Genomic DNA, 25,777 nt, shown 5'->3' with positions numbered 1-25,777 from the left:
TCATCAGACCAGGCAACATTTTTCCAGTCTTCAACTGTTCAATTTTGGTGAGCTCGTGCAAATTGTAGCCTCTTTTTCCTATTTGTAGTGGAGATGAGTGGTACCCGGTGGGGTCTTCTGCTGTTGTAGCCCATCCGCCTCAAGGTTGTGCGTGTTGTGGCTTCACAAATGCTTTGCTGCATACCTCGGTTGTAACGAGTGGTTATTTCAGTCAAAGTTGCTCTTCTATCAGCTTGAATCAGTCGGCCCATTCTCCTCTGACCTCTAGCATCAACAAGGCATTTTCGCCCACAGGACTGCCGCATACTGGATGTTTTTCCCTTTGCACACCATTCTTTGTAAACCCTAGAAATGATTGTGCGTGAAAATCCCAGTAACTGAGCAGATTGTGAAATACTCAGACCGGCCCGTCTGGCACCAACAACCATGCCATGCTCAAAATTGCTTAAATCACCTTTCTTTCCCATTCTGACATTCAGTTTGGAGTCCAGGAGATTGTCTTGACCAGGACCACACCCCTAAATGCATTGAAGCAACTGCCATGTGATTGGTTGATTAGATAATTGCATTAATGAGAAATTGAACAGGTGTTCCTAATAATCCTTTAGGTGAGTGTATGTTACCCTTTCAAAAACAGTTATATTGAAATTTACAGATCAAATTATATACCGCAATATATACTGTCTACCGTCTATGGTTCAAATCATACCGCAATATGAATTTTATGCCGTATCGCACAGCCCTAACTGTCATTAATCAAAATTACTGAGGATCGAGATTTCCTGATTGTGCAGCATGAGAATGGGCTCACCACCTATAGGAAGGGCCATTGGGGTCGGGTGCGACGTGAGCTGGGCAGTGGCCAAAGGCAGGGACCTTGGCGGTCCGATCCTCGGCTGCAGAAGCTAGCTCTTGGGACAGTTAACTGCAGGTAACTGAGGTTAACTGCAGTGGACGAGAGGGTAGCCTCCATTCACCTATGGGCGGGGGGATGAGTCCTGACTGTTGTTTGCGCTTATGTGCCAAACGGCAGTTCAGAATACCCACCCTTTTTAGAGTCCCTGGAAGGGGTGTTGGAGAGCGCTCTTCCCGGGGACTCTCTTGTTCTGCTGGGGGACTTCAATGCTCAAGTGGGCAATGACAGTGAGACCTGGAGTGGCATGATTGGGAGGAACGGCCCCCCCCGATCTGAACCCGAGTGGTGTTTTGTTGTTGGACTTCTGTGCTCGTCACGGATTGTCCATAATGAACACCATGTTCAGGCATAAGGGTGTTCATATGTGCACCTGGCACCAGGACACCCTAGGAGCTGTCAACTGTTGACAGCTGGACTGGCAGACCGGGGTGGTGGTCCCCCTCTTTAAGAAGGGGGACCAGAGGGTGTGCTCCAATAATAGGGGGATCACACTCCTCAGCCTCCCTGGTAAGGTCTATTCGGGGGTTCTGGAGAGGAGGGTCCGACGGATTGTCGAACCGCGGATTCAGGAGGAGCAGTGTGGTTTTTACCCCGGCCGTGGAACAGTGGATCAGCTCTATACTCTCCGCAGGGTTCTGGAGGGTTCATGGGAGTTTATCCAACCAGTCTACATATGTTTTGTGGACTTGGAGAAGGCATTCGTCCGTGTCCCTCGGGGAGTCCTGTGGGGGGTGCTCCGGGAGTATGGGGTGCCGGGCTTCCTTTTAAGGGCTGTTCAGTCCCTGTATGACCGGTGCCAGAGTCTGGTCCGCATGGGCGGCAATAAGTCGGACTTGTTTCCGGTGAGGGTTGGACTCCGTCAGGGCTGCCCTTTGTCACCGATTCTTTTCATAGTTTTTATGGACAGAATTTCTAGGCGCAGCCATGGCGTTGAGGGTGTCAGGTTTGGTGACCTCAGGATTAGGTCTCTGCTTTTTGCAGACGATGTGGTTCTGTTGGCTTCATCGGACCGTGACCTTCAGCTCTCGCTGGGACAGTTCGCAGCCGAGTGTGAAGCGGCTGGGATGAGAATCAGCACCTCCAAATCTGAGACCATCATCCTCAGCCAGAAAAGGGTATAATGCTCTCTCCGGGTCGGGGATGGGGTTCTCCCCCAAGTGGAGGAGTTTAAGTATCTCGGGGTCTTGTTAACTAGTGGGGGGGCGATGGAAGGGGAGATCGACAGGCGCATCAGTGCGGTGTCCGCAGTGATGCGGGCGCTGCATCGGTCTGTCATGGTGAAGAAGGAGCTGAGCCAAAAGGAAAAGCTCTCGATTTACCAGTCGATCTACGTTCCTACCCTCACCTATGGTCACGAGCTGTGGGTAGTGACCGAAAGAACGAGATCGCGAGTGCAAGCGGCCGAAATGAGTTTCCTCCGCAGGGTGGCTGGGCTCTCCCTTAGAGATAGGGTAAGGAGCTCGGTCATTCGGGAGGGACTCAGAGTAGAGCCGCTGCTCCTCCGCATCGAGAGGAGCCAGATGAGGTGGTTCGGGCATCTAATTAGGATGCCTCCTGGACGCCTCCCGAATGAGGTGTTCCGGGCATGTCCTACTGGGAGGAGGCCCCAGGGAAGACCCAGGACACGCTGGAGGGACTATGTTTCTCGGCTGGCCTGGGAACGCCTCAGGATTCCCCCAGAGGAGCTGGATGACGTGGCCGGGGAGAGGGAAGTCTGGGTTTCCCTGCTGAGACTGCTGCCCCCGTGACCCGACCTTGGATAAGCGGAAGACAATGGATGGATGGAGAAGGGCAGGCGAGGATGCATGGGTGGTGTAGATTTAAAACTGCACAAAATAGAAGAGAGGCGGGCCGATCGGGCAGCAGAAGAACACAACAGACACCTTCGCAGTCAGTCTGCAAATGAAATAGCCAGTACATCTGTGGTCAGGCTCAGACAGCGAGACAGGCCTAAAGGGGATTATTTAAAATATATGTATTACTGCTTGACAACCAGAAATTTCAGTACTGCATGTTACATAGCTCATACATTTCTGCAAATTCATTTCTGCAAATTCCGACAATAAGACAGCAAACTTCAACCTCATTGAGCTACGTGTAAATTTTAAAATAATTTGCTAAAATTTCACATATGATGATTTTACACCAAATCAAACAATTTTCTGGGCAAAGAATTTTAAAAATAAATTAACACGACATAAAATTGTAGGCCAAATAGTAGCCACCCTACTGTCTCTTCTCGTCTGTCGCTCTATTTTATAAAAATGACTCTGGGAGATACGCACAAGAATTCCAATGTACTTGTACTAACCTGTACCTGTGCAAATGGCAATAAAGATATCTACCTATCTAGGAGTATGTGTGACCACGTATATGAATGGGCATGGTCATGTACAGGTGGACTTTTGTACTGTAAATGCCACTGAATGGGTATGGTCATGAAGTTCAGCAGGTGGGGTCAAGTATATGAGTGGGTGGTATTATGTATGTGAGTGGGTGGAGGCAGAGGATGAGGTCATGCAGAAGTATTGGAGGAAGTAGCCGACTGAGGGCAGGTAGATGTGGTGTATTCAGCACATGTCCTGAATATGTTGAAGTCACACCAAATTTTGAGGCACTTTTTCTTCGACAATCATTATCACAATCACAACCAATCACAATCTGCCTGGAAGTGGAGAAAATATGTCTGAGAACTATAAAAAGGGGATACTTTTCTCACAAGAGAAAATATCAAGTATGATGCTCATGAAGTTCTCTGGCTTGACCAAGATCAACAACTGTCCAAATCCAATTGATTTACTTAACATGATTTGCTTTCACAGACATAAACAATCTCTTCTATTTACAGCTGTCACACCGTGCTTACCCGCCCCTCCTGTTTCTCCCTAGCATACTGTAGTTCTAACGAGCCATAACTTACAGAGGTGTGGTCAAACTGGAATCTAAGCTCTTTGGCTAAGAAATGTGTGTAGAGTTTTGCAAGATGAGTGCACCAGATCTGCAAACTGTGCAGATACTAGGAGACTGTTTTTGATTGTGGGGAAATTATGGTATTTTCTCCAAAAAATAAAATAAAAATGATAAAATGAAAACACAGTCTCCATTTTTCCATTTAGTTTTCAAAGTCTATGCGCAAAAATCCTGCCAAAAAATAAATAAAATGAAATAACACCATTTGCATTTAAATTTTCCACTCATGTATAAGTCAGATGTGAACAATTGCATCTGATTGAGAAAAACTGTAAAAATTTTGGGAATGTTTTGGAAGAGGAGCTACTGGAAAGATTCAGGTGTGGTGAGGAGGGGTAGAGATAGACAATAGTGTAGATTTGTCATGTGGTCTTCATGTCTCTGACAGCCCGTACGGCTGAGCATAACATGGCCCTCATACAATAAATACAGCTCTGTCAGGACATTCTCAGTGAACAGGCAAGATTGGGGCTCTGGAAAGCCATGCCATGTGTTTCCTTTTGTTGCTCTCCACATCTGTTATCTCTTTGCTCGTGAGTCTGGAAGTGAATGACCCAGTCCCAATGTCTAAGCCCTGAAGCTTGACTGAACATCGGTTTACCATTTGCCAGTCTGGTGGGTAGGATGGGAAAAAACAGCTTCCGTGGGGGGGTCACGGTTTAAGTTATTCCCAGCATCCTTTTAGGGGAGTGTTCGCAGCGGCAAATGCCGAAGATGAATAAGACCTCCACATTCCATTTAAAAATGTGCCTTCTTATTCAAATCAATGTGTACAATTGCTCAAAGTGTCATGCGACCAGTTTACTGTTACGAAGGAAAAATCACATTATGCCTCGTAAATTCCACATTTTCATTACAGGAAGACTTGTGAAATTCTTATATGTTGCTCGTGAGTCTGGAAGTGAATGACCCAGTCCCAATGTCTAAGCCCTGAAGCTTGACTGAACATCGGTTTACCATTTGCCAGTCTGGTGGGTAGGATGGGAAAAAACAGCTTCCGTGGGGGGGTCACGGTTTAAGTTATTCCCAGCATCCTTTTAGGGGAGTGTTCGCAGCGGCAAATGCCGAAGATGAATAAGACCTCCACATTCCATTTAAAAATGTGCCTTCTTATTCAAATCAATGTGTACAATTGCTCAAAGTGTCATGCGACCAGTTTACTGTTACGAAGGAAAAATCACATTATGCCTGGTAAATTCCACATTTTCATTACAGGAAGACTTGTGAAATTCTTATATGTAATAAATTTATGTGGTAGAGCTTAAACCTTTTATTCATGCATTTTTTTTATATTTTTGAAAAGCATTATGTAAAAACTGCAGGCTTCTAATGAAGCTGTGAATAAGAACCTAACTTCCTATATTCAATCACAGTGTGCATCTGATTGAGAAAAACTGTAAAAATTTTGGGAATGTTTTGGAAAGTTGCCCTTCCAGTAGGTGAGGAGCTATTCTCTTTCTTTGATATACCACAGGGGGTTTGAGGGGGAAGGAGGTCCTTGGGTCCCTGGAACAGTAGATAAGAGTGGAGGAGAAACTGGCCTGATTTTTCACTGTATCTGACGGCTGGCTGACAGAAAAAGCAACAGCCTCATCCCAGCTGATGCCAGCTTCCCCATGGCTAATGGGAGATTCAGGTGTGGTGAGGAGGGGTAGAGATAGACAATAGTGTAGATTTATCATGTGGTCCTCTTGTCTCTGACAGCCCAAGGTCTAAGCCCTGAAGCTTGACTGAACATCGGTTTACCATTTGCCAGTCTGGTGGGTAGGATGGGAAAAAACTGCTTCCGTGGGGGGTTCACGGTCGCTCTGATAAGACGAAAGTACTTTGGGGTCCTGAAATATCTAAGGAACTGGAGCATGCAGTCAGGCCCCTCGGCAGTCATTATCTCATTCTGATCGGTGATGGTGCAGATGTAAACAGGGATATGGGTACCCGTGGTCTGAGATGTCAAGTCAAAAAACACATATTTGGCAGAGTGTTCAGGCCTTAGAAAGGAGGTGTATGAAGTGCGGCTTTTCCCCCAAACCAATAGCACACTGTTCAGAAACTACATTAAAACCTTTATGAAAGTGAAACAACAAGGTAACCATGTAGAGCAAACTGCACCAGACATCTATAGTGTCTGATTCTGGAGCGCTTTTCAGTTTTTTATGTTCAGAGCTGTACAATATTTCAAGTTTTGCGTATTTGAACGACGGAGTAGCTCTTGTCCGCTGGCATTACATAAGAACATAAGAAATTTACAAACAAGAGGAGGCCATTCGGCCCATCAAGCTCATTTGGGGAGAACTTAACTAATAGCTCAGAGTTGTTAAAATCTTATCTAGCTCTGATTTAAAGGAACCCAGGGTTTTAGCGTGTGCTACGCTAGCAGGAAGACTATTCCATACTCTAACTACCTGCTGTGTAAAGAAGTGCTTCCTCAAATTCATTTTAAAATGTTCTCCCACTAATTTACACTTTTGGCCACAAGTTCTAGTATTTAAATTAATATTGAAATAGCCATTTGGCCGAACAGCATCCAGACCTGTTAGAATCTTAAATACCTGGATCATGTCCCCCATTAGTCTCCTTTGCTCAAGGCTAAACAGATTCAGCTCAGCTAACCTCTCCTCATAAGACATTCCTCTCAGACCAGGAATCATTCTTGTAACCCTCCATCGCACCTTTTCTAAGGCAGCAATGTCCTTCTTAAGCTATGGTGACCAAACCTGCACACAATATTCTTGGTGGGGTCTTACCAAGGAATTATATAATCGTAGCATCACTTCCCTTGACTTAAACTTCACACACCTAGAGATGTAACCCAACATTCTATTGGCCTTTTTTTATTGCTTCCCCACACTGGCAAGAGTGGGACATGGAAGCATCAACATACACACCGAGATCTTTTTCATAATCAGCTACCTTTATTTCAGTGGAACCCATAAAATATCTGTACTTTGTATTTCTGCTCCCTGGATGGATTACCTTACATTTATGTTAAATTTCATCTGCCAGGTATCAGCCCAGTCACTAATTAAATCCAGACACTGTTGTAGCCTCTCTGCTGCTAGATCAGTATCTGCTACACCACCCACCTTGGTGTCGTCTGCAAATTTAACCAGTTTACTGTATGTATTGGTGTCAATATCATTAATGTAAATTAGGAACAATAGTGGTCCTAAAATTGAACCCTGCGGCACCCCACTATGAACGCAGGCCCACTGTGACATTGTGCCTCTAATAACTACTCGCTGTTTCCTGTCAGTTAACCAGTTTTCGATCACAGCTGTTAAGTTCCAGCTTTGAGCTTAAGCAAGAGCCGTTTGTAGGGGACAACATCAAAGGCCTTCTGGGAATCTAAGTAGATCAAAGTCAAAGTCAGCTTTATTGTCAATTTCTTCACATGTACTAGACATACAAAGAAATCGAAATTACGTTCCTCACTGTCCCATGTGCAGACAAGACACGACAAGACATGACCGGATAGGACAAACAGTAAAGTGCAAAGGCACAACAAAAAACACATCCTAACTACTGAGTAACAGTATATAAAGTGCAGGTAGCTTAAGGCATATACTCTTAGAAATTAGAGTGTAATAATAAGTGTTTCCAGTATTATAAAATGTTTATGTGCTGAGACATTCAATAATAGCAGCTGTAATGGTAATTGTCATGTCGCATAAAAAAGAGAGAAAGGAATTAGGGGTGTTTTTGTTTTATTTTAATAGCGCAGTATGTTCTGTTTATCTTCGTAACCATAGCAACTTGACGCGGCGCACATAATGAACCGGAAGTATAACGCTATGTGGTAGTCAGTAACGGCAGTTCACGAGCTCTCACAGTCATCCATTCCTGCAGCGATCACCTTTTCTTTCCCTCCTTTGCTAAAGCAACATCTGTGAGTATTTCTTGTCATGTAATACTACGGTGGTGTATTCATTCATTTTTTGTTAGGACATAGAACGGTTAAGTCAGTTTATGTTTATTACTGCTGATTGTTTACTAGTCCGTTGCGTTTCGTCATATACATTGCTGCTGCCTAAATTATCCGCGCTGTTTTCTCCATCACTGTATTTAGATCTAATATTAATGTATACCTTGTTTGTATTGTATTACAGTTTCACAATATTCCAAGTAAACTTCATGGAAACTAATCATCGGTGTCCTGGAGTTCTTGGGAGTGTTTAAGCTGAATGGAATGCGGTCCAAAACAGTGAAAAGACGGCAACACAGCTCACGAGGGTTGCAAGGATCGCTATCTTTCGGAGCAGTTAAATAGCTAGAGGATCAGCTAATGCCATAACGTCCTGACGGCTACAAAAATACTATTTTTCTTCCGTTGTCGACACGGCAGCGAATCATGATGGCACAACGAAGTGATAGCGAAAAAGGCGATGAAGATGTTCAGTCTGAGACTGCACGTTCAAGAAGCAGCCTTTTATCTGGCACAACGTCCAGCTCAAAGATCGGTATGGCCGTCGCAATCGCAAAGGTAAAGGCTGAAGCAGCGCAAGCTAGAGCAGCACACACACAGAAGGAAATCGAACTTAAAGTACAGCGAGCACGTGTTCAAGGTAATCTTGACGCATTAAATGATGAGAAGGAGAGGGATGACGCCATAGCAGAGGCAAACGCTCTCGTGACCGGTCTACAAGAGATGGGGTTTGAAATATGCAACAAGGCCAACAGCCAGGTTCCTCAATCGCTCAAAGACTAGCGAGTCACCGCTTATGTTTCAGAGCAGGCCGGCCTATGCAGCAGAGGTTTACCAGCTAGAAGATGTAGTGATAACGCTTCGCCAACGTTGCATCAATCGCATTCTCAACCTAATGATGCTATTTTTCCAACGCCTCGTCCATTGAATCACGGTGGTAGTTCTCCGCAAAAGTACATCAAACCGGATCCCTCTCCTCCTGCATGCACACATGGAGCTAGCTACGATCATACCAAATCCACTGGAGATCTCATGAAATACCTAGCTCGTAACAGCCTGGTGACCAGGGCTCACTGCATATGATGACCAGCCAATGAACTATTGGGCCTGGAAAACATCGTTTCTGAATGCTATTGCTGATCTAGACCTGTCTGCTGCAGGAGAACTTGACCTTCTCACCAAGTATCTAGGAAAGGAGTCAGCAGAACAAGTAAGAAGAATTAAAACAGTCAACATTAAGGATCCAGCAACTGGATTGCGCATGGCATGGGAACGCCTCGACGAAATATACGGCTCACCCGAGGCCATCGAGCAAGCTTTGTTCAACAAGCTAGAAACCTTTCCAAAGGTTAAAATGAAGGATCCACGAAGACTCAGGGAACTAGCCGACTTGTTGTCGGAGCTTCAAGCGGCCAAAGAAGATACTTCCAGAGGTATTAGGCCTATTATTGAGAAACTTCCTTATAACCTCCAAGAAAAGTGGCTTTACCTGGGCACCAGATACAAACATGAGCATTTCGTTAGTTTTCCACCTTTCTCAGTGTTAGTAGACTTCATCAGCGCTGAAGCAAGGGCTCACACTGGCCCACGTTTTAGCTTCTTCGCGCAAGTTCCAGTTGAGAGACCTAGTAAGTGGGAGAAACCTACAAAGCCATCAGTATACGTTCATAAAACGCAGATCTCGGGAACTACTAAGGCAGAGTGTCGAGAAAATTCGGAACGTATTGATCCCAACAAACACTGCCCTCTGCATAGGAAGCCTCACCCTCTGAGAAAATGCAGGGGCTTTTGTGAGAAGAGCATAAATGATCGCAAACACACTGTAACAAATTTCTGTAGTTTTCACAGCAGTATTACTGTATAATGAGTAAATGCTTACTGTAGAGTCTGTTTACAGCATATTGCTGTACATCTGCAATGCATCATGGTCGAAATTTGTTGGCAGGTGAATTCTACGGTAAATATACTTTTCCTGTGAATCATAATACAGTAATATTGAGCAGGATCTCTTCAACGGTAGTATTTTGTATTATGTCTAATACAGTTGTAGTTTATTTTGTTTTCTGGAGAACGAAGAGGAACCAACGTCTTTCTATCTTCCATAATGTTGCTGGGAGTAATAGTAGTGTGTATGGCTAGTAGTTGCTGTGTACATTAATTTTGTGAAGTCTTGTTGCGCAACGCTCAAAGTGTGTGTAACTTTAAAAGTGCACCGGGAGAGAGAAGTTCAGAGCTTGCTTGTAAGCTGCTGTGTGTAAAATTACCGAAGTAAATAACTAGCATGTTATTTTTTTCTAGAATTTATCTGGCGACATTCATTTAATACATTTGGTACAGGGGGTAACATCGGCAGATAACATTTAAACCAAAATCGCGGGTCCTTGCCCGCGTGTCTGAGTGTTGGCGCCCTAACAAGCTAGCGCCGTTCGTTTGCCTCTTCCTAGGTACCATCTGTTCTAGGATCCACGCACTGAAATGGACCAAGGCGAAACTGAATGCTACAACAGGTAAGACAGCACAACATTTTTGTTGGTGCATGTGTTATGCCTTTTATGGCAAGGAAGACTGTTCGTAGCCTAATTTTAAAATACAGTGGTCTCGTTTCTGACTTGTGCAAGCGTAATACAATGGTCTCGTTTCTCCGTATCTGACTCGTGGAAGCGTAATACATCACACTGCTTTAAGATTTTTGCTTTTCCAACTTTAACGTCTCACAGATTCTTTTAGACTGAGTAGGTACAGCAAAGAAAAACACAAAAATCACTTTGTACGGGAATAAACTAGCAGGCTATGCATAAAATGTTTTTCAAGTGCAAACAATGTTGTTTCTCTGCAGACTCAGTCCCTAAATATATCAAGCATGTTAAACTGCATAGAAACCTTGCAAACTTCAGGTTTCCATGTGGGATTTCCAAGTGTCCTTGTAATTTTAAGACATTTTGTGCATTACAGACACATATGTACCGAAGTCACACAACCTCCAAACCAGCTAGATCCCATAAGGATGTGGATTTGAATTGTGAGGTTGATGAATGCACATTCAAATCTTCCAATTTTTCAAGTCTTTGTGAGCATTTAAAATGGCATATAAGGGATGGGAAAAAAATTGTTTGCCCTTTCAGTGCTTGTCGGAAGCTCTTCAGTGTCAAATCTTCGTTCACCTCTCACATTAGCAGGAAACATGCAAAGCCCTTGAGGGCTTGTAGAGGTGGAGGCATGGACAGTGATAATGCAGGTGTGCATGTGTCACGCCCAGCTCCGTACGGTCCTCGTGTGTGCCACGCCCCCCTCATTACCTCGTGTGAATCCCCGATTGTGATCACCTGTTGCCTGTTATGTTCAAACTGTCGTGTGCATTTAGTCCGTGTCTCAGTTAGTTTCCCCAGATCCGTCATTGTAGTGTCCGTGGATGTCCCTACCTGTCTGTCTTTTGACGATTAAAACCCCTGATTACCCGTCAGTTTGACTCGCTCTCCTGTTTTCCGGCTCGCTTGCCCCCGAACGTGACAGCATAATGGTACTGTTGATATTGGAAATGATGATATAACAGAGGTAGAATTTCCTGAGGTTGGTGATTATTTAGGCAACGTTGAGAAAGATGGAGATCTTTTTCTTACCAATTTGGCCCTCTTTTACTTGAAAATGCAAGCAAAGATGCTTTTACCTGCTTCCACAATATCCATACTGATAGAAGAGTTTCAAGAAGTATACACAAATGCAATGTCACACTTGTTTATTAGACTTCGTGAAGAACTGTTTCTGATATCATAAACGGACCTTCAAAACATAACTTATTGAAGATGTATAATGATGGCTTGTTTAGATCTGATGCAACCAGGAAAACATATTTTAAGAGACAGTTCAGTTATATTGAGCCTGTACAGGTTTGTCTTGGTCTTGATGCTTCTGTCAAAGAGCAGTTTTGCCAGTATGTCCCAGTTAAAGAGACTCTAAAAGCCCTGTTAAACCTGCCATCAGTGAAAGAGCAATATAATGTGTCAAAAATGTACATAACACAAGATCAAAATGTACTTGAGGATGTGAGGGATGGTAAGAATTTCAAAGAAAACACCCTTTTACAAATGTTGCCTTCCTCTGTCTCAATAATCTTGTATCAGGATGCCTTTGAAGTAGTCAATCCTCTTGGATCTGGCAAAAAGAAACACAGGCTCCTAGCTGTGTACATGACACTGGGTGAGATACTGCCTCATAACAGGTCATCCACTGACCCCATGCAGTTAGTTATGCTTTGCATCATTGTAAAAGACTTAAAGGATATTGAGCGATCTGGTATAACCTTGGAGACAGGTGAGACTGTTAATGGGGTAGTAATTGCAATCGTAGGTGACAACCTTGGCTCGCATTCACTTGGAGGATTCACTGAGAATTTTAGTAAAAGCATAAACTTCTGTAGATACTGCCTTATAACCAGAGACAGATTTGCAAAGGAACCTACAAAGCTAGGTGCTACAAGGACAAAAGAACACTACAGAAGCAGTGTGGAGAAGTTGTCTATGGGATCTGAAAATAACATTGATGAAGTAAAATTTGACTCTGTTTTCAATTCTTTGGAGAATTTCCATGTCTGTTAACCAGGACTTCCACCATGTCTTGGTCATGATCTTTTTGAGGGGATAGTGGCTGCAGATCTTCAACTCTATCTAAAACATCTTGTGTCCAATGGGAAGCACTTCACATTTGTGCAGCTGAATAGGAGAATCATTCAACTAAAACTCAAAGCTAGTGATGCTAATAACCGCCCGTGTATGGTCAAAGCTGATGCAGAGAAGTTGGGAGGAAATGCAGCACAGAACTGGTGCTTCCTACGTCTTCTCCCTATCCTTGTAGGTACACGTATCAAGAATCCACTTGAAGACCAAGTTTGGCAGTTTTGCCTCAAGCTGAGGGAAATAGTAGAATTTGTCTGTGCTCCAAAGATCCATATCAACCAGATAGCCTACCTCAAGTTACTTGTTGAGGAATATTTGGAGTCTCGAGCAACATTTTTTACAGACCAATCACTGAAGCCAAAACACCACTTCCTCCTCCACTACCCAGACCTCATAATCAAATTTGGCCCACTCATTCGACTCTGGACTCTCCGCTTTGAAAGTAAGCACTCGTATTTTAAACAATCCGCACGGAAGCTCCACAATTTCAAAAACCTCTGCAGTACTTTGGCAGAAAGGCACCAGTTTCTTCAGGCCTATTTAAACTCAGGGAGCTTGTTCCCAGCCATTCTTCAAGTAGGCCAAGCCAATCAATTTAATGATGAAATGTACAATACCGCCATTCAAGAAGCTGTGAGACTAACAGGTGTTAAGAAACAAAGCACAGTAGAAACAGTGTCTGTCACATACAAGGGTACTACATATCGGAAAGGAATGGCTGTGCTTCTCAGTTTTAATGACAGAGGATTTGAAGTTGGTAGGATTGTTCTGCTTCTGGTCAGTCAGAAGAAGGTTTATTTTGTTTGTGAAAAATCTTTGTCAGTGCCAGCCTTGGATCTGTTTACCGTTTAAGTTCATGTCCTACAGCATGATACACAGACTCATTATGTTTGTGTTAGTGTGGCTAGACTTGCTGACTACTACCCACTGCCTCTGAGCTCTTTCACCTTGACGTAATTGCACTTCATCATTCTGATTTTTCAGGGGAAGCATAATGGAAGCCACAATTGTGCATTTTGTTGTTCATTAATTACAATAGAATTATTAATAAAGAGCCCTAAGCGATACTCTATGGTTTCCAGTCGTAAAGTGTTCTTTGCTACTCCGACCCAGGGGAACAGTGCTAATAAAACCTTCTGGTCTGTGGACCAATGTTTGAACTCTGGGGGCACATCAGTTCCCCAGACGCTGTCATGTGGCTGTACTGCTGGTGTGGTAGAACGTCGTCTGCGAGTGGAACCTAAAACAGAACTGGTTGATACAATAAAGGTATGATCTGAAATGAAGATGGGCGCGCAAATATTGCGGGACCTTCCGCATGTGTGGGCATATGTGAGCATATGTAACAGTTAGAAACCTTGGACTTCATAACTGTGTCGTGTACGTAGCGATACCAGTAATTTTGCATATAGGGATGTGAGTGGTCAGTTGTAAGAGGTCTCAGGTGGGAGCCATCGTGCGTCCACCTGGGGACGCGGCGAGTGTTATCCGATGAGGACCTCGTCCACAAAAGCAACCCGCCGACTACAGTCAGGAGGATCAGAAGCCATTGTATAAGAAACCGCTTACAGTCAGCCATTCTAAAAGTGAATGCAGATCAGTTGGTTTCTTCACCGGGTTGAGACGTCGGCACCCTATTGGTTACCGCGCCTTTGTAGCGGACTTCCACTGCTACTCCGTCGGTTGTACTGGCTCCTGTAAGGGTTTAATGAGCTTGCAGTGACTCCTGTGAATCCACGATGGTCGCTCTGCTATCTTCACGGCTGTCGAGGTCGTGAGGAGCACTTGATATGGGCCGTCCCACCTGGGAGAGCTCCAGTCCTTCCGAAGGAGGACCTTGACGAGAACCCAATCTCCAGGTTTGAGGTTGTCCTGTAATACAGAAGCAGAATTTACTGGCAGACTACTGGGCCTTTCTACTTCTTGAGTGCGCAGCAGTTTGCTCATCCAGTCTGCGAGTGCTGTTTCCCTATGCGCCTTTGTTATATCACTAATTTCTGTAGCTAGAGGAAAAGGCCTACCATGCACTATTTCAAACGGCGTAAGATCTGTTGGGGTTGGCGTAATTCTCATCCACAGTTTTACCAGAGATAAGCATTCCGGCCATGGTCTCCCTGTCTCTTCCACTGTTTTTCTTAGCCTAGTTTTTATGGTACCGTTGGTTCTTTCCACTAGTCCTGCACTCTGAGGATGGTATGCGCAATGATTCTTTAGTTTAAACCCTAGCGCTTGTGAGCACAGGTCCATTGTTCGATTTACAAAATGGGTACCGTTATCCGATCTGATGGTTTGAGGAATGCCATATGTGGGGAAATAACTGCCTACCAGACATTTTGCCACCGTCATCGCATCACAGTGTTTAACTGGATATATTTCAACCCACTTCGAGAACGTATCAATTATTACCAAACAGTACTTTTTTCCCTGTGACCATGACAGCTCAGCTAATTTGAAACGGGTGCTCTGCTACCGGAAACTGTCCTCTCTTAGGTCTCAGGTTGCCCTCTGAATTATGCTTACAACAGATAAGGCATGATCTACAAAAGTTCTTTGCATAATCAGAAAAATTTATAGTATAGAATTGTTGATGTATTATACACTCACCTAAAGGATTATTAGGAACACCATACTAATACGGTGTTTGACCCCCTTTCGCCTTCAGAACTGCCTTAATTCTACGTGGCATTGATTCAACAAGGTGCTGAAAGCATTCTTTAGAAATGTTGGCCCATATTGATAGGATAGCATCTTGCAGTTGATGGAGATTTGTGGGATGCACATCCAGGGCACGAAGCTCCCGTTCCACCACATCCCAAAGATGCTCTATTGGGTTGAGATCTGGTGACTGTGGGGGCCATTTTAGTACAGTGAACTCATTGTCATGTTCAAGAAACCAATTTGAAATGATTCGAGCTTTGTGACATGGTGCATTATCCTGCTGGAAGTAGCCATCAGAGGATGGGTACATGGTGGTCATAAAGGGATGGACATGGTCAGAAACAATGCTCAGGTAGGCCGTGGCATTTAAACGATGCCCAATTGGCACTAAGGGGCCTAAAGTGTGCCAAGAAAACATCCCCCACACCATTACACCACCACCACCAGCCTGCACAGTGGTAACAAGGCATGATGGATCCATGTTCTCATTCTGTTTACGCAAAATTCTGACTCTACCATTTGAATGTCTCAACAGAAATCGAGACTCATCAGACCAGGCAACATTTTTCCAGTCTTCAATTGTCCAATTTTGGTGAGCTCGTGCAAATTGTAGCCTCTTTTTCCTATTTGTAGTGGAGATGCGTAGTACCCGGTGGGGTCTTCTGCTGTTGTAGCCCATCCGCCTCAAGGTTGTGCGTGTTGTGGCTTCACAAATGCTTTGCTGCATACCTCGGTTGTAACGAGTGGTTATTTCAGTCAAAGTTGCTCTTCTATCAGCTTAAATCAGTCGGCCCATTCTCCTCTGACCTCTAGCATCAACAAGGCATTTTCGCCCACAGGACTGCCGCATACTGGATGTTTTTCCCTTTGCACGCCATTCTTTGTAAACCCTAGAAATGGTTGTGCGTGAAAATCCCAGTAACTGAGCAGATTGTGAAATACTCAGACCGGCCCGTCTGGCACCAACAACCATGCCACGCTCAAAATTGCTTAAATCACCTTTCTTTCCCATTCTGACATTCAGTTTGGAGTTCAGGAGATTGTCTTGACCAGGACCACACCCCTAAATGCATTGACGCAACTGCCCTGTGATTGGTTGATTAGATAATTGCATTAATGAGAAATTGAACAGGTGTTCCTAATAATCCTTTAGGTGAGTGTATGTACCATCCCTCCTGTTGAGACATGGGTATTCCCGTGGCTCACCAATGCCGCTGTTTTGTATAAATTTTTTGTCTGGTGTCAATGAATTGAGTAGGAGATGGGGATTTGGGACATCTGGTGCTGCATGTTGCACGATGTCATTGATTAGTCTCAGATCCTGTACCATTCTCCATTTACCCGTATTCGCTTTTTTGCACTGGGAAAATAGGGGTATTACACGTGGACTCTGGCGCCCCCCTCAGTATCCCCGATGCCAGCATATCTTGCACTACTGGGGCTATGCCGTGTTCAGCCTCAGGCTTTAATGGGTACTGTCGTACCACTGGGCGGTGATCTGACCTCAGGGTCACTTTGTAAGGAGGGAACCCTTTAATCAATCCTACATCCGTAGGGGAGTTGGACCACAATCCCTCAGGAATGTGGCTCAATCCTGGGTCCTCCGTTGCCTCGGCTGATAATAAATCTTGTCATTCAGGTTCGTCTAAATGTGTTACAGATGTGACTTTAATTCTCCATCCGAGGGGGAACCTCCAAACCCCTGTGCTTTTATCATGTTTCCAATCTGAATTTGGGTCAGGCTGGTAATATGTAGATCTATAAGAGGCATCTTCCACAAAATACCCAAGATCTTGCCATCTACCCTGGAGTGGCTTTGATAGTGACACATGAGGCACCTTTTCCCTGAATAAATTTTGTTGTTTGGGACCCAATAACACTGAGGCTGCAGCGTAGCCAGTTGTGGGATTAACATACAGATACTGCAATGTGACCTGGGGTGGTCCCATAGCGTGAAACTGCCGATCATATCGGTAGTCGGGGCCAGGTGTGGGTTTGTACCACATGGTCACATGAAGGCCATCGTCGGGCATAAATTGAACCTTATCTGCTTCCTGCTTTACTCTAGTTTTCCTTAGTAATTCCCGAGCTTGTAGTGTTTGGCCTAGGTCTAGAGACCAATAATACTGCGGAACTGACGATCCATGGACCACTAGAGCTTACCTGTCTATTATTGCTTTCATGCCTTTGGTCGTGGCAACAATGCTTATGCCCATCTGGACCATAAGGTCTCTTCCTAGTAAGTTTACTGGGCATGACGGGCTCACCAGAACTTGAACCTCACACCCTGTCCCTGTCTCTTCATCTTTTATTGTTATGGGATTAGTTAATTTATGGGTCTCAGATTGCCCTCCGGCCGTTCTCACATATACTGTTGAAGTAGAGAATGTTGCTTTTGGCGGAGTTGTAGTTAATACTGTTCTACAGGCTCCCGTGTCACATAAACAATCATATATCTTTCCATTTATAATAAACCGCCGCCTAGGCAGTTCTGCAGGCTGTTTAAGCGCTATCAGCTGACACACTGCTTGAAGGTCAACCTCCTCCTCCTCCCTATCTAGTAGGGACCCTAGCGGGGTGGAGAAAGTGGTGCCTGCAACTTCTCAGCTTGGTGTCACTGATCATTCTCTGTGGAATTTGGATTATCTATGCGCTTCGTTTTACAATGCCTGGCTATATGTCCTGGTCTCCCACACCTCCAGCAGTTGTTATCATACTGAGGCGAGTTTCCTGACCTACCACCTCTTCCTCGACCTCTACCTCTTTAACCGCCCCTGCCCTGGGGGTTTGAATAAACTACTGCGATTGTATCGCCAGAGGCTGCGAAGGTCGCTTCTCCTTTTTGTTTCTGTGCCTTTTGTGCATGCTGGGCGTACTCTATAGCTTGCTGCACTGAGCCTGTATTCTGATGGACCCAATATTTATCTATATACCGTTTAAGTTCAGGCCTTAGACCGGCAAGAAATGCCATTTTTAATTGTTGTTGGTATACTCCGGCCTCATCATTATCTGGGGAAATGCCTGAATTACTTCTGAAAACTGGTCTCAATCTGTCCAGGAAGTGTTCTGGTTCTTCCCCTTCTTTCTGTCTGCATTGTGAGATTTTACCATAATCTGCTCTCCTTGTAAATCTTTCTCTGACTCTTTCTTCTAGCTGCCTTAGGCTGTGTCTCAGGGCAGTTGAATCATGCGGGAGGGGTGTTCCGTCGTACGCATGCCCTGTGAAATCTCCTGCAACTCTGACCCATTTGTGAGTAAACAGTTGCCTCAGGCACTGGAACATTTCTCTCCCATTTAAGCGGAAGCTGCTTTGAAGTTCTAACACCGCTTCCCAAAATTCTCCTACACCTTCTTCTACAGGGGGTATCCCTTTTAAAGCAGCTGTCCTATCCTCTGCTGTCCAGGGTCTGTACACTAACATTGTTTCGGGACCTGTTCCGTCCTGCCCCCTATCAGGATTTGCAACTTCCACCATGGGGCATTGAAACTCTGGGGTTGATGCCCCGTCTTCACTACTGGGGTGAAATTTGGTTTTATATGACTCTAAGTCTTTCACTGGATAGGCCTACAGTGAAGAATCCTTGCTCCGGGTCACCATTGGATGGAAAGGAGATTCTGGTGCCAATGACGCTACTGAAGCAGAATGTATTATCAGTGTTTTAGGCGCTGCTATCTGCTTATCTTTTAGTGCTACTCCCGGTGTCTGCTGCGACAGTGGGGGAGCGGCAAATGTTTCTTGTCTATGTGGGGCCTTTGCTACACTTTCCTCATCAGGAGTAACTAGTACTGCGGCCGCAAGCTTTTCTTTCCTTTTACCTTTCTTTTCCTGTCTAGTTGCGTCTCTTAACCTACTTTGTTCCAACCATTTTTCTGACATTCTATACTCCTTCTTCCGTCTGTCCAACTTTCCACTATTCTTAGTGCGCAACATTTCTAGTTTTAAATCACTCTGTAGCTTAAGAATGTCTGGCGTATGAAGGCTTCCTCCAAACCCATGTTTTCTTTTCCACCTTTTGTTACTTATAGTCCCTGCTCCTTCCACATATCCTTCCATAAACTTTTCATCTCCCTCTAAGGATGGCTGTTTACTTTGCCCCTTCCCCATCCTTTTACTTGTCGATTGTTATTACTACAAGGGTCCTGAGCAGAAATTCTCTGGCACGAGATTAGGGAGAGGACACTAACACGGCCTTCTACTGCACACTATCTGTGCAGTGGTGTCAGTTTTCAGGGATGAAACCCGTCCTTGATCTCCCAATCGCCAGTACGTCTTTCTTCTCAGGCAAAGAAACAAAGGACTAGTAGAATCAGCCTAGGATTCTATAAATCACTTAGTCCTCCACATTCACACAAACATTCATACCCGGTTGATTACGGCCAACTCTAGCCTTTGTCAATTAACAGGTCAATTAAATTCTAATTCAAGTATTTCCTTTCGGCGAAATATAACCAAATTTAGATTATTTCCTTTCAGCGAAATATAACCAAATTTAGATTATTTCCTTTCGGCTAAATATAACCAAATTTAGACTATATCCTTTCGGCGAAATATAACCAAACTATTTCCTTTCGGCGAAATATAACCAAACGTCTCACCTCTGGGGTCAGTCACGACGATCGGGGTCCGTCAGGCATCACCAGGCGTCGAGCGCAGTTCTAACCACCGGCCTGGTCACGAATTCTCACGTTCCAGGACTTTCTCGACCCGTCTTAGACGAGCGGCTGTTGACAGACTTCGGTGTCGCTCCTCTCGGCGCCCTGGTGATGTCCTCAGGATTCCCGATCCTCACGGATCACTGGTTTATGGATCCGGCTCGAAGGACCAAGTTTTATGTCGGAGAGAGTGATCAGCCCCCCCCGGCTGCTGGCCCACAGAGTATGAGACACGCGCTGTTTTACTTGCAAGGGTGCACACCGCAGTGTAGCTACAAGGGTGTGGCACCACGAGAGGGTTTATTTATACTTTAAGGTGATCAGGTTACATTGTGGGTGTGAACAACATTTCGAGTGGGATAGAATGGGATGTGGAAGTGGGAGTGGAAATAGGAACAACAGAACATACAGCAGAGGTGGGCTCGTCTGCTGCACGTGATAGAAAATTACTGTTAAGCACTTACACAGATGCCATATAAAACAAGTTATACATTCATAAGAATACACATGAGTGATAATATAAAACAATCTCAACCCAACACTTTCCATTGAGGGCAGAGTTGTTCTCCGAATGAGTGACCATTCAGATTTCACTTCTGCCCTGGCTGTCCTGTTTGGGTCATTCTGTTTTCAACATTGAATATCCAGAAGAGGCAGGCACAACTTTGGAATTTATCCAGAGGTAAGCACTTATTTTTTGTACTGTTTACTAGGGTGCTCATGTAACCATGTACTCAACTAGTTAAATACTACTCAAAATTACTATTTCTTGTCGCTGGGATGCAATATCATTGCACAGCATTGATATTTTTGTTTTTGGGGGCTGATGATTAAATGTATTAAGTATCTGCATTAGCACTGCCAATGTATATTGGTTAAATGCACTACTAGCATGGGATGTATAGTAAAATCAGAGAAACTGATAATTTTGCAATGGTCTCTTAATTTTGTACAAAGTATATAGACACCATTATATGTATTAGAAAACTATCACGCAAAACAATGGTTTCACCTTAGCTTAATGAAAAGTAATTATGTCTTTTATTTACAGATTTTTTTGTCAGGATAAATCCAGAGCAGAGTAAGTGTGCTTCCAAGGTCCTGGTGAGCAGAAGGACTGGCAAGATGGTCCAGCGGAAGAATGAGTTCTTGAATCCACTTGTGGCATCATTTATCAGGGACTTCATTCAGTATGACTGGCAGAACAATTGATGCCAGGTGAGTTTATCAATAGTAGAATCATATAAATGGATTTCTGGTTGGAAGTAAGGAGCCAGCAAAAGTTGTCATCAGTCTTGCCTATATTTGTCTACATCAGGAAACAATTCCTTTTTATCCTTCCTCTTCAGCAAAGAAGACTCCAGCCCAGGAAGTGGCCAAGCAATTTACATACTGTTAAATACTGTTTATTAATAGCTGTTGAAATGTTTGCAGAACGCTTTGTATCTAATACATTGACATATTGATGACTTTATTTAATAAACTCTTTTTCTGATAGAAACAGTGTCTTTATTTTAAATTATGTAGTTTGGTTATCAGTTTACAGTAATACAATTAATGCTGTATTTATGGAATTTATGGTATTTTTATGGTATTTTCCAGGTACTGTGATTAAATTTGCAGTAACAATACTGTGAAATGTATTACAGCAACTTATTAGCTAATTGCTGCCAGCCAGTTACTGTAGATTTTACAGTATTCTTTTTACAGTGCAGCTCTTGAAAGAGCATTACATCTGCTTTCGTTGTTGTTCCTCCACCGACCATCTCGCGAAGATTTGCGCAGCTGAGATAAAATGTTCAGAGTGTGGGAGCACCACCCACGTGACAGCACTTCACCCTTACCCACCTACTTGGACATCTAAGTCGTTCCCTTCCACTTCAGAAGAAGGTGGAGAAGAAGCCAAGGTAAACATCCAGGAAGTTAAGTCGTCATGCACTCAGGTATGTGGTGAAGGATTGAGCGCTAGAACATGTGCTAAGATTTGCCTCGTCAGTGTGTTCCCCAACGGCTGCAAGAAGGAGTCTAAAAGAATGTACGCCATACTAGACGAACAGAGCAATCGCTCCTTGGCACGGTCAGAGTTCTTTGAAATTTTTAAGATCTCAGGAAATTCGTACTCATATACGCTTAAGACCTGTGCAGGGCATACAGAGACAGTGGGGAGGAGAGCTAGCGGTTACACTGTAGAGTCGGTGGACAACAAAATAAGCATTCATCTGCTTACACTCCTGGAGTGCAACCAAATCCCTAATGTTCGCACTGAGATTCCTATGCCTGAAGCAGCCTTCCATCACGTCCACCTAAAGAGTATCGCTGACAAGATTCCACCTTAGTACAAGTCATTTTCAACCATGCAACAATCAGATTAGAGTGAAAGAAGTTTTTGGTCGAGCAGCTAGACCTTGGCATCATACAGCGCCGACCTCCATCTGTCCTTCCACGATGCTCAGCGGAGACTGTTTAGGGCAGACCATTTTCGCTTGTTCTCCCGACGACCACAGACTTGCCCCATCCATGGAGGATCTAGAGTTTCTGAAGATAATGGAAGCTGAGTGCTATCAGGATGGTTCCAAAAGTTGGGTTGCACCTCTACCCTTTCGATCGTCGAGACGGCGGCTGCCCAACAACAGGAAACAGGTTTTTGACCACCTCGTTTCGCTCCAGCGCACATTAGAAAAACGACCAAAGATGAAAGTCGATTTCCTAGACTTTATTGAGATGTTCAAGAAGGCACATGCCGAAGTCGCACCGCCACTACAACCTGGGCAAGAGTGTTGGTACCTACCACTCTTCTATGTCTATCATCCAAGAAAACCAGATAGAATTCGTGTAGTGTTTGACAGCAGTGCATCATTTGAAGGAGTGTCGTTAAATGATATCTTGCTCACTGGTCCCGACCTTAACAACAGCCTGCTTGGCGTCCTTATGAGGTTTAGGAAGGAACAGGTTGCGATCACCGGCGACATTGAGCACATGTTCCACTACTTCCTCGTCAAAAAAGACAACCGTGATTTTCTCCATTTCCTGTGGTACAGGAACAAAGACCCTACCTCTGACATTGTCGACTACAGAATGCGGGTTCACCTTTTTGGAAATAGTCCCTTGCCTGCTGTTGCAGTGTATGGTCTGCGATGGGCAGCTAAGGAAGCAGAAGCTGATTGTGGTAGTGATGCAAGAAGATTCATCGATCGCGAGTTTTACATTGATGACGCTCTGAAATCCTTCAGCACGCAGGAAGAGGCCATCAGCATCTTAGGTCGAGCACAGAAAATGCTTGCATGCCAAAGCATTTCCATTTGAAGATCGAGCCAAGGACGTCAGCAGCATGGATCTCTTCGTTGACGATTTGCCAATACAATGTAGTCTTGGTTTGTTATGGAACATGTGCACAGATACATTCACGTTTCAAATTGAAGACGACCAGAGGCCATTCACTCGCAGAGGAGTACTTTCGATTGTGAACAGCCTCTACGATCCTTTGGGATTCCTCGCACCTATTACGATTCATGGAAGGCTGATACTCAGAGAATTAACTAAGCAAGCAGCGGATTGGGACACACCTCTCCTCAAAGACATGGAGACTGAATGGACAAGGTGGAAAAGGTCGCTCCGAGACTTGGAGGGATTCCAGATACCACGCCCTTACACATCATTCTCCACAGCAGGTGCTCTAAGAAGAGAGCTCTATGTCTTCGCAGATGCGTCAATCAAGGCTATAGCAGCTATAGCTTACATAAAAGTGACAAGCCACCAACATCAGACTGAGACCGGCTTCGTCTTCGGGAAGGCGAAATTGGCACCTCGGTCTGACTTAACTATCCCATGACTAGAGCTCTGTGTGGCTGTACTTGCCATCAAGATTGCTGAGATGGTAGTTGCAGAGATGGATACAACGCTCAATAGCATTACTTACTACACAGATAGCAAGGTCGTACTGGGTTACATCCAGAACCAGTCAAGGAGATTCTACGTCTTTGTACACAACAGGATTCAAAGAATTCATCAATCACCTTGTTCTGGCCTGTGGAAGTATGTCCCAACACACCTCAATCGAACGGACATCGGATCAAGATCTGTGACCTCAGACTTGCTTAGCAGCACAACTTGGCTCAAAGATCCAGCCTTTATTCATGATGTGTCTTTGCATTTGCCTGAGCTTCAAGAAGCTTATGACCTTTTTGACCCTGACGCAGACCCTGAATTGCGCCCTCAGGTGGTAGCGAGTTTCACTCACGTAAGCCGTTATACATCTACAACGATTTGAATGCTTCTCCAAGTTCAGCACTCTCCTCACAGCTGTAGCTCACCTCATCCATGTGGGTTGTTCCTTTGCCTGCTCTACCAGGGATGAATGTCAAGGGTGGCATGTCTGTCGACCTACAGAGAAAGAGCTGTCGAAAGCCAAAATATGTATCGTGAAGAGTGTCCAGAATGAGTGCTATTCAGAGGACCTTAAGTGTATCAACTCAGGATCAAAATATTCCACCAAACAGCAGCCTTTGGAAACTACACCCTTTCTTTGATCGAAATCAGCTCCTTAGAGTAGGAGGTCCAATTGAGTGGTCGGACCTGAGTATGAATGAGGTTCATCCCATCATCATCCCTGGCCACCATCATCTAGCTACCCTGCTTGTGTCTCACTATCACGAATCAGTGAAACACCAAGGAAGACATCTTACTGAAGGTGCAATTCGAACGGCAGGTTTCTGGTTGGTTGGAGCTAAACGCTGCATCAGCATTTTGCTTCACAGATGCGTCATTTGCAGAAGACTGACAGGAAAAATGGGACATCAGCAGATGGCAGCTCTGCCAGCAGATAATAATAATAATGGTAACAGATGTGTGCAATTTGCATAGTGCAGAGGTAGTTGTTCCTGTGGGTCAGAGTCCAGAGTGTTTTCTTTTGGGAGGGGGGGGGGCAGATTCCTGGTCACTTGCCAGTCTGGTGGCTCTGTTGACTGGTGCTGAGTGTGTGGGGGGGGGGAGAAAGTTTAGTAGTCTCACAGCCTGGTGGATGACGCTGTTGCTGAGTCTGGTAGTGCAGGAGCGGAGGCTCCTATACCTCCTTCCAGAGGGCAGGAGGCTGAACAGATTGTGTGCGGGGTGGCTTGCATCGCTCACAATTGTGATGGCTTTGTGGGTGGTGTATATATCTTTAAGGGAGAGAAGTTGTGCACCAATGATCCTCTCAGCTGTGCTCACAATGCGCTGTAGGGCTTTCCTGCTGTATTCAGTGCAGCTCCCACCCCACTCAGTGATGCAGCTGGAAAGGATGCTTTCAATGGTTCCTTTGTAAAAGATGGTCATGATGGGTGGTGGAGCTCTTGCCTGCTTGAGTTTGCACAGGAAGTAGAGGCGCTGCTGGGCTTTCTTTGCCAGTGTTGCAGTGTTGGTGGTCCAGGAGAGGTCTTCACTGATGTACACCCCCAGGAATTTGGTGCTCCTCACTCTCTCCACAGCAGCACCATCGATGGTAAGTGGCAGATGTTGGGTGTGATTTCTCTGGAAGTTGACAACTATCTCCTTAGTGTTACTGACATTCAGCAGGAGGTTGTTGTTCTTGCACCACATGGTCAGAAGGTCAACCTCTTTCCTGTAGTGAGTCTCATCGCCCTTGGTGATGAGCCCCACCAGAGTTGTGTCGTCCGCAAACTTCACAAGGTGATTGGAGCTGTAGGTTGGTGTGCAGTTGTGTGTCAGCAGGGTGAAGAGCAAAGGACTGAGCACACAGCCTTGTGGGACCCCTGTGCTCAGAGTGATGCTGCTCGAGGTGTTGTTGCCGACACGTACTGCTTGTGACCTTTGGCTGAGAAAGTCTAGCAGCCAGTTGCAGAGGGAGGTGCTGAGGCCCAGTTTGTCAAGTTTGCAGATGAGTTGTTGTGGTATTATGGTGTTGAATGCTGAACTGAAATCTAAGAACAGCATTCTCACATATGAGTCTTTTCTGTCCAGGTGAGTGAGAGCTGGGAGGAGGACAGAGCAGAT

General features: G+C 44.8%; 1 long non-coding RNA gene across 2 annotated transcripts; it reads left to right on the top strand.

Moving 5' to 3' along the window:
* Nucleotides 1-9,106: 9,106 nt before the first annotated feature.
* LOC111852094 (uncharacterized) lies at nucleotides 9,107-21,226 on the top strand. Of its 2 annotated transcripts, XR_011991825.1 has the most exons (4): nucleotides 9,107-9,241; nucleotides 10,253-10,315; nucleotides 18,291-21,007; nucleotides 21,139-21,226. It is a non-coding gene; the product is annotated as an uncharacterized lncRNA (long non-coding RNA). The 2 variants fall into 2 exon arrangements; XR_002840159.2 differs by lacking the exons at nucleotides 9,107-9,241; nucleotides 10,253-10,315 and having other exon boundaries at nucleotides 17,271-20,471; nucleotides 20,841-21,007.
* The last annotated feature ends 4,551 nt before the right edge of the window (nucleotides 21,227-25,777 follow it).

This window comes from Paramormyrops kingsleyae, chromosome 5 (genome assembly GCF_048594095.1).
Source record: "Paramormyrops kingsleyae isolate MSU_618 chromosome 5, PKINGS_0.4, whole genome shotgun sequence".
Taxonomy (NCBI): Eukaryota; Metazoa; Chordata; class Actinopteri; order Osteoglossiformes; family Mormyridae; genus Paramormyrops; species Paramormyrops kingsleyae.
This window is presented reverse-complemented; position numbering and strand designations above follow the sequence as displayed.